The 13,930-nt window shown below is 40.9% G+C and overlaps 1 long non-coding RNA gene across 1 annotated transcript in view; it reads right to left on the reverse strand.

The window, feature by feature from the left end:
* The window catches only part of LOC137286144 (uncharacterized), a 46,555-nt gene extending 33,480 nt beyond the window's left edge, over positions 1-13,075 (reverse strand). Inside the window, exon 1 of the long non-coding RNA XR_010956981.1 lies at positions 12,885-13,075. This is a non-coding gene — a long non-coding RNA (uncharacterized lncRNA). The remainder of the gene's footprint in view (positions 1-12,884) is intronic.
* Between the last annotated feature and the right edge of the window lie 855 nt (positions 13,076-13,930).

Genomic DNA, 13,930 nt, shown 5'->3' on the forward strand with positions numbered 1-13,930 from the left:
GAGTATATTTCTTGTGACTCCGATCACAGCAAGGCTGCAGTATGCATATGAGCCTCCTGCTCACCCACTGCTGACGACAATATGACCATTTCAAGTATTAATGTGAAATGCCATATGAAATAAGCCAAAAATTCAGCCAGATATTTGGGTTCGTAACGTCAACACCAAGACAGAGTGAATTTAGTCAGATGCATGGAACATCTAAAATTGTTACCGGACTGTAGGAATGGCTAACTGTAACTGTAGCCCGTCCATCAGAAATCTAGCCCGTCTCGGTCGGAACGGCCTTAAATCATACACCAAGAAAACCTGCACGTAGACAGTGCACATGAAGGCAACAAATGTGCTCATTCAATCTGCTGCTGATGGTCACTGCGCACACACAAGTTCCTAAAGAAGGTTGTAACAATGATGGTGTTTGTCGGAGGATATTAACGTTAACGTGAAAAGAGTAAGACATTCATAACCTAAAGGAAAATCGAAGGATTGCACAATATTGATCTTGTTTCCGTCACATGTGTAAACATTCAATACGCCTAATGTATTACACGCATGTGCTCTTCCGATATAAATGACAAAATAATATATACACATTATGAAATAGCTGGGCACCACCCTCCATTATGTTCATACATCTCCAACGTCCTTGTGTCTTTATTTGACATTGATTGTCATATCAGTACATGGGATATTGCAGGTAAGTGTCTATTTACAATGCTGTTTAAGGTGACTTTGCATGTGTTCATGTGCCCTCCTGTTGCCACAGTATCACGTGCATGCCGAAGGTCCGGCGGAGGTATTCGTGACCTGGGTACAGTGTGATACGCGATACCCTCCATTATCCACTTCAGGACTCGCGATACCATCAGCTGATCACTAAACTTAAGGATCCGTCACAACGACAGCCACGCATTCTGAAACCATTCTGGAATATAATTGGCAGTTTCGAGAAGTTCATTTTCCTTCATGTGCACTATCAGTAAACTGATAGTCCTTTTTCACAAAATCTGATCTGGAGCTAGGTACAAACAAACCATTTTCCGGGTCGTTATTTCCCTGTATTTCAACACGGCGCATTGCAAAATCACGAATATATGTGTTCTCGTCACATCTTGCCTGTGTCTCATTTCAAAACTATTTCATTAAATGCAGAAAGCAAAGGCGGGTCCGGGTGGGTTTTCTTTCTCAAAAAGCTGTATCTGGTTCTGAAATGTACTCAGTATTTAGTAAATGGAACTTTGCTTCGTAGTGTCTGCATGAACAGTCTCACCTTGACATAACTTCATGAAATACATGAATGTACGTTAGCTATTCTGTGAGTGGTAGATTAATTGAACAGTTATTCCACACTTGGCAATACTCCACCAGTACCTCAGGGGCGACACAAGACACAGCTTTCACACATTGTACCCATACTGGGATAAGAACCCGCTACGAGCGAGCACTTTAACCACTACGAAAACGTCTTGCAAACAAAGAAAACATATGAATTTGATTTTTTTCTATCAACTATAAGAGGACAAATATGATATGCTTGATACCACACGCAAGCTTTCACATGACTATGTGTGTTTTATCGCACGACTACAAGCTACAACTACCACGAATGATAGCAAGTTAACGCCCAGTATTCTCCCCCAACCTATTTGTGAACAAACAGAAAAATAATGTATTTAGTTCTGAAAATCTTTTTACATTCAACATGTGTTCATTCAGCCTTTTAGTGAGTGAGTGGCTATGGCATAACGCCGCTGTTAGCAATATTCCAGCAATATCACACACTGTACCCATGTGAGGAATCGAACCCAGGTCTTCGGTGCTTTAACTACTAGACTACCCCACCAACCCGATTCAGCCTTTCCAGAAGTTGGAGCTTAGAATAACTCCAACCTCCGCCCCTTCTGACGAAGTAGGAACGAACAAACGAACTATTCATCGCCATTTTATTCGCCGCACGGTAAATCATCTATCTATCTAATCTAATCTATCTATCTATCTATCTATCTATCTATCTATCTATCTATCTATCTATCTATCTATCTATCTATCTATCTATCTATCTATCTATCTATCTATCTATCTAAGAGAATGAAGTTGTTGTCTCACGCAGATCCAGTCACTCATAAAAAGGGTCGCTTATAGATTTTTCTCAAGTTTTGAGAAAGTTGAGTTTGAAAACTGAGGCGTCAGGGTACATGGCGCACTTAGGTTATTCCCGCGGAGGAAATCAGTAGCACGTGACCTAACGCCTCGCATCCACATCAATTACTTACATCTATACTGTAGGCCATGGAACCCAAGCCTTTATGATTTGTATAACACTCTAGGCAAATTCTGGTAACCTAATCAAAACCAGGATACGTGTTCTGAAGAAGATTGAGCTTTCAGCTGTGCAACCAGAGTTATGAATAATTCAATCAAAGTTTTCACATGGCTAAAAACAACTCCGCTGCTTCTGAAACTAACAAAAGAAAACTAAAATAAAAAACTAAAAACAAATAAAATAAAAAAGATAACCTGCCATTCTTTGGCGTTTTCATATTTTCTGGCGTTTTTTTCTGAACGTCTTTGCTACGTGTATTTGTGTAACTGTGTTCTTCATGAACTTGAACAAGGTCAAAGTTGTAGTGATAATATGTTTAGTTCATGCTTTCTCTTTGCGATTTTGATGTAGATACATTTCATTAATAAATTTTGAACTCAGTTCATCTTGTGCGATCATAGGGTTGTGCCCAATGGATAAAGTGTTCGATTCCACACACATGTCCAAAGTGTGAAGCCCACGGTGTCCTAGTGTCCTGTTCAAAACTGTGTAAAACCATACTTACTGGCATGCATGGTCACCATGTTACATTCAGCATCACCGCATCTCACTTGATGGCGAGTAAGAACACCTCGGTGACAGTATTTTGTGTTTAGTAACGTGCGTGTCACGAATCTGTGGACAAGAACCACTACGTGGGCTGGTTACAGGCTGCCTTTGCCCTGCGATAATATGATGACAGCACTGTATCTTGTACTGTATCTTAACAATGCTGTATTTTGCTGCATTGAATCTGAGGTTAGAAGGTTAGAAGGTGATGGTCGACATGTGCCTGTCGTGAACGGCGTCATAATGGATCATATGCGCAGGCTCGATGGCTTGGTTGATTGAGTGTGATCGTACCCGATCGTGGTATAACTGAACAGTCATATTATACCTATAATGCTATGTTCACACTATCACGATTCGCCCTACGATTAAAACCGTGGTCTTAATCGTGGACTTATCGTGGTGATCCTATCAAATCTTATCAGATCTTCAGGTCAGTCGTGACAATTGTCTTGATCGTAGAAAAAAATTGGAGGGTACAAAAATGCTTTACGATCAACACGTCCAACTGTCAGTCGTAATCATCGCACCAGATCATGCTGAATGGTAACCAAGCGCAACATATCGCATCTAGTCGTCCTTCCAAATCGTGGTGATCAGAATCAGTCGTGGACAAGACAAACACCATAGCGGTTGTGTTCACTCTGTGAAAGTTCAAGAAACAATGAAGTCCATGGTCAGTCGGGCTGTAAATACACCCTGTAATCTCCAATCGTAGCTGAAATCGTTATCATCCCGATCGTGAAAGACATCGCAACCACAATCGTATCTCAACAGAGTGTGTTGATTCGTGAATAACGTATCGGAACGTACCTGCACGTGCCACATCGTCCCAAATCGGGGACCCCGGTCGTGATGATCATGTCAGACTGCGACCCAATCGTGGAGTTGGGGCTATCCTACCACAATGTATGTGATCGTATCTGAACAGGAAATCAGATCATGACAAAAGCGCATCCAAGCACAAGAAATCGTATCACATCGTATCATATGGTATCACATCGTGTCACGATGTGCATAGCACGGATCACCGCGTTTTCAGACCTGAAATTTCCGAGAAGTTCAGGGTCAGCTACAAATGGCCATTCGTCACGAACAGCACGACACTGTGAACCTAGCCAAAGCGTTACTCTTTTGGATGAGTTATAATGACCTCATGTTCAAAAACAGTTTTCCCGTCTCTGTACCTCCTATGTCTTTGCAAAACCCTTCGGTACAGTTTAGTCGCAATGAGCTTCTAAGTATTAACAGCATGCAGAAATTCTGCAAGAAAGAAAGTGCTGCAATTAGGTAACTAGAGGCTACGTCCTTGACGTCTCGACCACGTACAGCATCTGACCAGTCACACAGACGAGACTCTCGAAATGTCACGTGAGTGTAGGCGGCTACGACAAGGCGACAAATACCTACCTGAGAACGGTAGCACGAGGTCACATATAAAATCAGACTAAAACATATGCCCTAGACTGTAAAGAACTACAGAAATGTGCGTGTGTGGTACAATTTTCGCTTCCCCACTGACCTGTGGCTGTTAGGTAAGTGAACAAATATTTGATTTCCAGGTGGTATGGTATAGTATACGAAACGGCGACAAGGTGCGTGTGTGCGTGCGTGTCTGTTTAAGTACTAGACATAAGGATGACCCCACCGTATTGCTGCAACCATCCGCCACAAACACACGCAAAGGTAAGCCAAGTGTTTATATCAAGTGAGTACATAGTACAAACTAGGGGCACAGCATACATCTGTCATTGATGCACGTTAGGAAATTCCTCCTATATATCTATAAAAAACAAATACAGTGTACCCATTCATTCACTCAGTGCTGTGAAACAAGAAAAATTCGTAGTGTAGCAATACGGAATGTAGTAATACACTCAGTGTCGTAACACGGAATGTAGTAATACACTGAATGTCGTAACATGGAATGTAGTAATACACTCAGTGTCGTAATGCGGCATGTAGTAATACACTCAATGTTGTAATGCGGAATGTAGTAATACTCTCAGTGTCGTAACACGGAATGTAGTAATACACTCAATGTCGTAATACGGAATGTAGTATTACACTCAGTGTCGTAACACGGAATGTAGTAATACACTCAGTGTCGTAACACGGAATGTGGTAATACACTCAATGTCGTAACACGGAACGTGGTAATACACTGAATGTCATAACATGGAATGTGGTAATACACTCAGTGTCGTAACACGGAATGTGGTAATACACTCAATGACGTAACACGGAATGTGGTAATACACTGAATGCCATAACACGGAATGTGGTAAAACACTCGTAAGATGGAATGTAGTAATACACTCAGTGTTGTAACTGAATCTTGTAACACAGAATGTAGCATTACACTCAGTGTCGTAACACGGAATGCTGGTAATACACTCAATGTCGTAACATGGAATGTAGTAATACACTGAATGTCGTAACACGGAATGTAGTAATACGCTCAGTGTCGTAATGCGGCATGTAGTAATACACTCAATGTAGTAATGCGGAATGTAGTAATACTCTCAGTGTCGTAACGCGGAATGTGGTAATACACTGAATGCCATAACACGGAACGTGGTAATACACTGAATGTCGTAACACTGAATGTGGTAATACACTGAATGTCATAACACGGAATGTGGTAATACACTCAGTGTCGTAACACTGAATGTGGTAACACACTGAATGTCGTAACATGGAATGTAGTAATACACTCAGTGTCGTAACACTGAATGTAGTAATACACTGAATGTAGTAATACACTGAATGTCATAACATGGAATGTAGTAATTCACTGAATGTCGTAACGCGGAATATAGTAATACACTGAATGTCTTAACGCTGAATGTAGTAATACACTGAATGTCATAACACGGAATGTAGTAATACACTGAATGTCGTAACGCGGAATGTAGTAATACACTGAATGTCGTAACATGGAATGTAGTAATACACTGAATGTCATAACATGATATGTAGTAATACACTGAATGTCGTAACGCGGAATGTAGTAATACACTGAATGTCTTAACGCTGAATGTAGTAATACACTCAATGTCGTAACGCGGAATGTAGTAATACACTCAATGTCATAACACGGAAAGTAGTAATACACTGAATGTCGTAACGCGGAATGTAGTAATACACTGAATGTCTTAACGCTGAATGTAATACACTGACAGCGGCATCACCACCATCAACACGCTACAACAGGAAACGTTGCTGAGTGGCACTGGAGACCGTCTCTGTCTGCAGTTGGTAGATTAAAGCTAATTGTCCAGACCTTCAACCTTTAAAGATGTCCTTTGTAGATTCATTTATCTGTGTGTCTCGGCAGCAACTGTCTCTGTTTGAACTATTGAAATGTACTGCAGCCAAGAAAGAATGATTATGTCTGAAGCAGAATGTTTCCTCGCAACAAGTCTTTGATTAACTGTCGTCCTTCACCATGTGGTTATTACAAAGCTGTCTAAGGTTACATTTGTTACCATTTCCCGAATATAATGGCATTACCATATAAACAAATTATTGGTATCGGGTAAGCTCAAATATGTTGTTCATTGTTAAGTCACTTCCTTTCATATAAAGTACATCCCATTTATGTTCAGACACTTTCTTGCATGTAAAGTAAAATCCCTTCGCGTTCAGACACTTCCTTGTGTTTAAAGTAAAACCATTAATGTTCAGACACTTGCTTGCACACAAAAACACCCTCATCATGTTCAGACACTTCCTTGTATATAAAGGTAAGTTTAAAATCGTTAAATATTCAAACACTTTCTTGCCTATGAATTATACCCCTTCGTGTTACGCCGCCTTCCTACAAAGAATGAGAGAAATAGTGATATGTGTATACTGAACATTCAGACAACAAAAATGACTGACAAAATAATACTGTTCCATTATTTACATGCATATGTTATCAACGGTAAGAGTAGTTACATGGTTCTTAATTATGCTTAAAAAGTAGAACTTGCAACACTTTCTTCTTTGTGTAAGTGTATCCCAACCAGTTTTACTATAAAGTGTGTCATGGGGAATATTTCGGAATTCTGGTAAATCTGTCTCTTAACGAGTTGCCTCTCACATTTCCATTTACTCTAACGTTTCCATTTCACATAATTCTAATGGACAACGACACCATAACTCCTATCCTGAAGGCGAGGGCGTAAGAAAATAGTATTCATGATGTTTAGAGGTTCAAAAGCATATTTCACACTTAAATTTTCGCTTGGAATTAATCATTTTTGTTGTTGACTCGATCAAAATATTTACCTGACAAGACCATTAACCACTTTTAGAGGGTATTGCGCCATAATACGTATGAACACTTGCGGCTTGGATAAGTATACAGTCTATGATCCATCTCGAATGCTCTTTTCATAGTCAACACTGTGGCTTCTGTTTGGGCATAATAGTATATTTTATCAGGACTTAACTTTAAAATGGTTTCTTTGGCATGATGCTCAGTAAAAGATGTAATAAATGTACTTAAAAACACTCCCAATATACATACTTATTACTGCTAATTTAGCACCACTGCTATTATCTGCGTTTTGTGAGATGCGCAGGTGTAAAAAGAACAACAGATTTACCAAAATGACATAACTGAACATCAGTATTACGATGAATAACAACTGACAGCCAACAGCAAAATAGTTTTATTCAATATAGTTGAAAACATAACAAGAAACAAAGGTGCGTTAAGTCAACAGTATTGCGAAGATCAATGAAATCAACATTTGCAATGAGTATCATACTGGAAGCGATATTAGCGTGACAGTTGCCAAAACTGAGTTGGAGTTGCGAACACAAGCTTTCAACGTAATGGACAGTGGGCACACATCCAAATTGTAAGTTCAGAGACACTCCACATTAATCACGTGTATCACTATACCCTTCGACAATACACGCACAAAGACCCGGTGCACAGAAGTGATGTCGTCTGATGACGTCACGTGGCATACGTCGCCATTCTTAGAGGGCTGTGTCAAACCTTGTCTATTGCTTGGGCTATGCTTGGTCTGTGATATCCTAGAGGTGTTCAGTGTGGACACTCTATTGCAAACACAACACACTACTAACTGACAGACTCAAATTCAAATTCCTACTATATGGAGTCTCATAACGGAATCTAGATGTTGTGGAAATGATGATAGAGAAGGACGATTCCAGTCCTCCATGTAACCCTGAACTGTCAACGTAGTCTCCTATCCACATAATCCCCACCCCACCCCCACCCCCACTTTCAAATCGCCCTCTGTCGACTACCCATATGCCCCTAGGCATCCGTCGCTGACGTTAAAATATAAAGTCGCATCGACTAAGTTTATTGTCATCTCAAACTAGCTAACTGAAATTTGAACTTTTGAAGTTTCATAAATGGAAATTGTAAGAAGAATTCCTTATCTCCAACGGTAAACCCCACATCATTTATTTATATTTATCACTGAGCTGTGTGGTACCAACATAGAGGTAAACATAGGCTACTAGCCAGGTACGTAAGCAAGGGAAATCTTTACTGAAAGGAGTAAAGGCGAGTGTAATCTACCTCATCTATTACACCCGTCTCAAACATAAGCAAGTTACATGAAGTTACATGGCAACAGCGACGTACATACAAAAACAAAGAAATGCATCGTTTGGCAGATTCGGAAAGTTTTATCCTTTCGTTTTTATATAGAAACAGAGACTGGTTCCAGTCTATGTTCTACTGAGACATTGGTGATGCTATGGCAGAAACGGGTAGGTAAAAACGACAATTTGGCGGAATAAACAGAACCCGTTACAAATCACTACAGATCTTACTCCACACGAACTAAGTCCAAACGTGACTACATAAACAGAGGTACAGTAGTAATTTGCCTGTGTGTGTAATTATTGCAAGAGAAATGGGAGACAAGACACCGCGAGAGACGTCCATTCAGCTAAGTGTAATGAAAGAGGAGAGTTTCCGAAATCGTATTGACGCACACGTGTTCCTCAGATTGCTACCTGAACCCCCTCGTTATACAGCGTACATTGCCTCAACGGGGGGATACCCGATTGTAATTAGATAAGGTCTTTTGTCCTTAATAATATAGGAATATGGTTAATACACGCTGTGAAGGCGTGGTAGCGCTAGGCGAAACACAGACGACAGGATAATTAGTGCAAGGGTTCTCTGTTGTTACCTCTTCAATGTCATACGAACTCTCTGTTAATATTAATAAGAGATCGTTAAATGAAATCGATTTTTTTCGCACCACAAACTGCTGTGCTGGTAAGTGCTGTTTAGGTTTCCCATTATTTTATATCCTTAATATAGATAAACTGCCCTCACGTTGTCAAACACTTCTTTCGGCACAAATACTTTTTAAAAAAGCTGTGGACATTATTGATGATTTCCGTTCATCATGCGTTAGCAGTTTCGAAATAAAATATTGAATTGCATTAAGGACAGGTTAGAAGAATAATTAGAGAAAATGTTAGGAAAAAATGAAATCTGTTTACAGGAATCCTGTTGAGACTTCAGTTAACTGAGAAACTGACAACCGTTTGTGAGTGAGTCTCGTTGTAAAGCGAGTGTTGCAGAAAATAAGTACTTCCTATAGAGACACTCCGCACCAATAGTGGGAAACGAACTCGGGGCCCTCGGAAACATGGGAAACACTTGGACCACGGGGCTCACTTTCCTTCCGAACCATTTTGGCTTTAAGAACGTGTAATTGTATCAAATACACTAATACAAAACCAACCGAAAATTATCTGTTTGAAAGAAATGTTCAAGACATTCTGTGGCATAAAAGAGCAGAGCTTAACATGTTTGTGTCGGTATCATTATAATAACTTGTGAAACTTTCGAACTCAAGTTAATATGTACCGCTGCGTATATTATAGCATGAGGGCGTCCATATACTATATACAAGCCTCTACCAGAGCCTCCATGATGTCTTCATTACTAGTTTCAGCGTTAGACGACGCATCATTCAAAACTACCCCCCTCGACATAATCATGTATGAAGGGAACAACACGACACATGCTCAAGGTGATAAAGTCATGCTTGGAGTGTCAGCCTGACCCTGGCTGACCTCAGACAGCTCATGTCTGGCCTCCGTGAGATACAGTTCTGGTGGTGTGATGCGCGTACAGAAGAATGAAGTTGATCATTCAGCCAACAACTTCTGACATGTATGACAATGGTATTCCAGTTAATGCCGGCCTCATTATTTTATAACGTAATATAACTTTTAAATGCCTTTATTGCCACCAATGACACTCTGTTGTCAAGATTGTGTGTTTCGTCATCACGCCCTCTGTCAATCACAGTAACAGTAACATGGAGATGGACCATGTAGCCGAACCATGTAGCTGAACCATGTTGCTGAACCATGTAACTGAACCCTTTGGTTGTGTCTCACCTCGAATGACTTCTTGATGGATGTCGTGAATGTGCCAAGAAAGTCCATTTTTAACGTTATTATCAGGGAGTGCAGCCATTGTGCTACATTTTGATAGACATCATCATCCGATATTCATGGTTGACAACGCTAGACTTGACCGTTCTCCGAGAGAGAGAGAGAGAGAGAGAGAGAGAGAGAGAGAGAGAGAGAGAGAGAGAGAGAGAGAGAGAGAGGATATCAGCTCATAAAGAGAGTTGGTCAAGTCGTCCACGCTGCTTGTTATATAAAACTCTTGGCTGTGATTGTATATATGTACGTCAACGGTGGCGTACTCAAAATCATTCATTTAGGATATTAATAGTAAAATAATGCAATGATCAGAACCTCAAGCCGAGCTGCAGGTGCACACTTTCTCTGTAGGAGTTTTCCTGTACTAACATGGCGGTCACGTGACGTCGGCTAGACAGGAAGCCCATTTGTTGACGACACACTTGTTAAACCAATGTGACAGCTGATGTCAACGCAAAATATGTTCCAAGTAGCGTGTAAGTATGTTTGATTCAATAAAACGGATGGTTTGATCCGAGGCTCCTCAAATAAGACCACACGAAAAAAGGATTAAAAAAACCCCGATGAATGTTGCTTCAATGAATCCATTATTGCTTGAGGACAACGCGAAGTTCAAAACATCGTCTTTGATGCAATTTATGGCTGTAGTGCTTTCAGAAGTAAACCGCCTTGGCGGTGAGCTGCTCAAATGACGAGATGTCTTCTAGCACGACTACGACAGCAGACAACGAAACCTACTGCGATTACTGTGGAACTACCCCGAACGCTGCTTTAATGATGAGGAATTCATGAACCGAAACAGATTTAATACCGATTTGGGCACGTGGTAGTTGTTTAGGGTGAAAACAGAGACGCACGCGCGCGCGCGCATGCACACTTCACGTCGGACTGTATATGAATATCCTGTGGCGGTAGTATTTCTTGTCAGGTGAAGCAAGGACTGAAACAAAACGTCTGCTGACGTCTCTACGGGGACAAATGAACATGACTTGTGACTAGACAAAGCCACACAGAGGATCAAGGATCCGACACATCGTGTTAGTCGGGGTAGGTATGGGTTGTATCGTCCCGCTGGAGCATCTGCTGCTAGCTCATACCCCTGACCAGCTCCTGTAGAGGGAGTGAGGCACACAACTACCACTGACCCCCGTGGTGTACACATCACAAGCTGTTACTCGTTTGGTACGCGTCCTCGGCAGTCCTCGCCACAGTTATACACCGGCCAAACTGACAGACCAGGAATCAATTCTTCCGCAGTTCTAAAGACAGTAATATAGCGCGGTAAACATCACTTCTTGGCAATTCCCAAACCAAATGAGACCACGGCATGTATGGGTGCCGCAGTGTGGTGGGGTCTGTGCACAAACGACGACAGGAACGGTTTCAGATGATAGGGTACTTTAGTAGTGTTTCGCGCCCGGGGTATGAACCGTTGCCCTTTTAAAGGATGCATTTAAGCATGTATATCTGTAATATGGGGGTCTGTGGAGCATACATTATAAGACTGTACCTTACCTGTGTAAGTTTCAGCAACATGACACAACTACATTTAACAGCCAACTGATAGGTGTATTCATTTTCTAAATACTGTATTCACGATTGAGCGATATTTGTTACTGGAGGAGGGGCGGGTTGAGACGCGAGGTGGAACAAGATGGTGTTTTTGTTCAGGAAATCGCCAAACTGTGCTGCCTCTGTTTGATTATGGGCTAAATGGACAATATCTATTATTGTAGGATAACGAGAGAAAAATAATGCATTTTCATATCTTTTAAAAATGTTTGGTTTCAAGGCTAATGTTTCTATCAAGGTGAAAACCTCTTTTTTTGTGATGCGAGATATGTCTTGCACGTGTTCGTACATCTGATTTAAGTAAATCGCCCACCGACATATAATGCATGGTTCATGATGCATATGACACTGAATGAGAACACTGCCTTCTTCCTTCAGCCACTCCTAAACATGAAAACATACGTTTCTTCTATATTTTTAATAAAATATAACCCGACACTCTTTAATGTTGTTATAGATTCCGGCCTCATGGATATATTTCACACGTGACTGCGTTATAGGTGAAATATATGCGTTATAGGTGAAATATATGCAAATGCTGAATCTCATGCATATATTTCTGCTTCGAAATGAGTACTCTTTTTTCACAAAATACACGAGGAACTGTAATCTGTACTTGTCACAAGTCATTTCCTTAAGTAATGGAATATGTCTTTTTTAAATACCAGCAATTTATGAAAAATGTTACTGACGATAAATGTAAGGATTGTTAACTGATACCAATCCATGATTTTTGTCATAATGAAATCACTGTTTCATACCCTCTAATATACATCTCTTCAACTCATGATTTCATTTGACGCATGTAGGCATATATGCCACATTTAGATTTGAACATCACACCTCGTGGAGAAACTTTAATTAAAACATTTTTAAGATTTTCATGAATAGTTGTGTATGTCTTGGTGACAACACATTGGTGACATTTTTATATACAGGTGAAACGGGTAAAGTCATTATCAATCAAAAACTATGGAAAACTTACCTGACAAAGGACGAGAAACACTTCTAGGCACAGAACCAGAAACACTGTCACAAGAAGGGTCATTGTGGAATGGTCGAGCTACGGTTTACTCCTCAACTGCCGATACCGTGAAATAAGTTCCTTGCTCCTTCCTTCGGTTGACAGTGCACACCCAATCCTTTGTCACTTGCGCAAGTGGCGCTCCGTCATCGCGGATGAATACATTATGCTGATGACCAAAGTGCAGCGCGTGCATCTCTCATGGGCTTCACGTCCGAGAAATTAGTCCGGAGCTTTATCGAATTTTTCCAGCCCCCTCTTGTCACAGATCCCAACTACTGCCCCGGAGGAACGCTCCCTTGGAGCCATTTTGGAAATGCTAGATAAGCAGACGACATTTGGTCACGTGGTTTCACAATCTCGTCTGCCATGGAGAAAAAAATCGATGTTAAGACACCACGATGGGCTTGAGCGGAATTAGAACAGTAGATTGTTCGTTAAAATTCCCTTGCGTGAAGTTTGAAGCCCGCCAAGGGCGTAATTAACGTGGCTAGCGATGACACAATGGAAGGCATTACGAATATAGGGATATCGCTCTCTTCAGCCACGCTGCTTGTCCTGCCTCAGAGGTATTCTATGTATGGCCGACTGCAACCTCATTACAGACTTGTAGTGAACCAAAATGAGTTCTGACATGAAGTCTCCAACAGATTAAATTTCAAATTTCGAATTTTTTTAGCATTCATGGTTTCAAAATTCAATTCCGTGTTCATGGATCTGGCATTAATCATGGGATTTAGGCTGATAAACGCTAAATTTATACACTCCATCAAGTATGAATGATGTTGTCGTCGCCTTTGTCATTTAAGAGGATTGGAAGGGGTACTCTCCGAGAACTGGCACCGGTATTGAACCTCAGAATGATTTCAGCACCGCATCTGTGTTCAAGTCCGTGACGAATCTGACTTCGGGGCAGAAGGGGGCTCAATCCCAAAAGAGACGTGAAAATGGTACGAGTTGTACTCGGGCAAAACGGGGTACTGATCGGGTGAAAAAAACGGGGTACC

The sequence above is a fragment of the Haliotis asinina genome, chromosome 6, assembly GCF_037392515.1.
Source record: "Haliotis asinina isolate JCU_RB_2024 chromosome 6, JCU_Hal_asi_v2, whole genome shotgun sequence".
In the NCBI taxonomy this organism is placed as follows: domain Eukaryota; kingdom Metazoa; phylum Mollusca; class Gastropoda; order Lepetellida; family Haliotidae; genus Haliotis; species Haliotis asinina.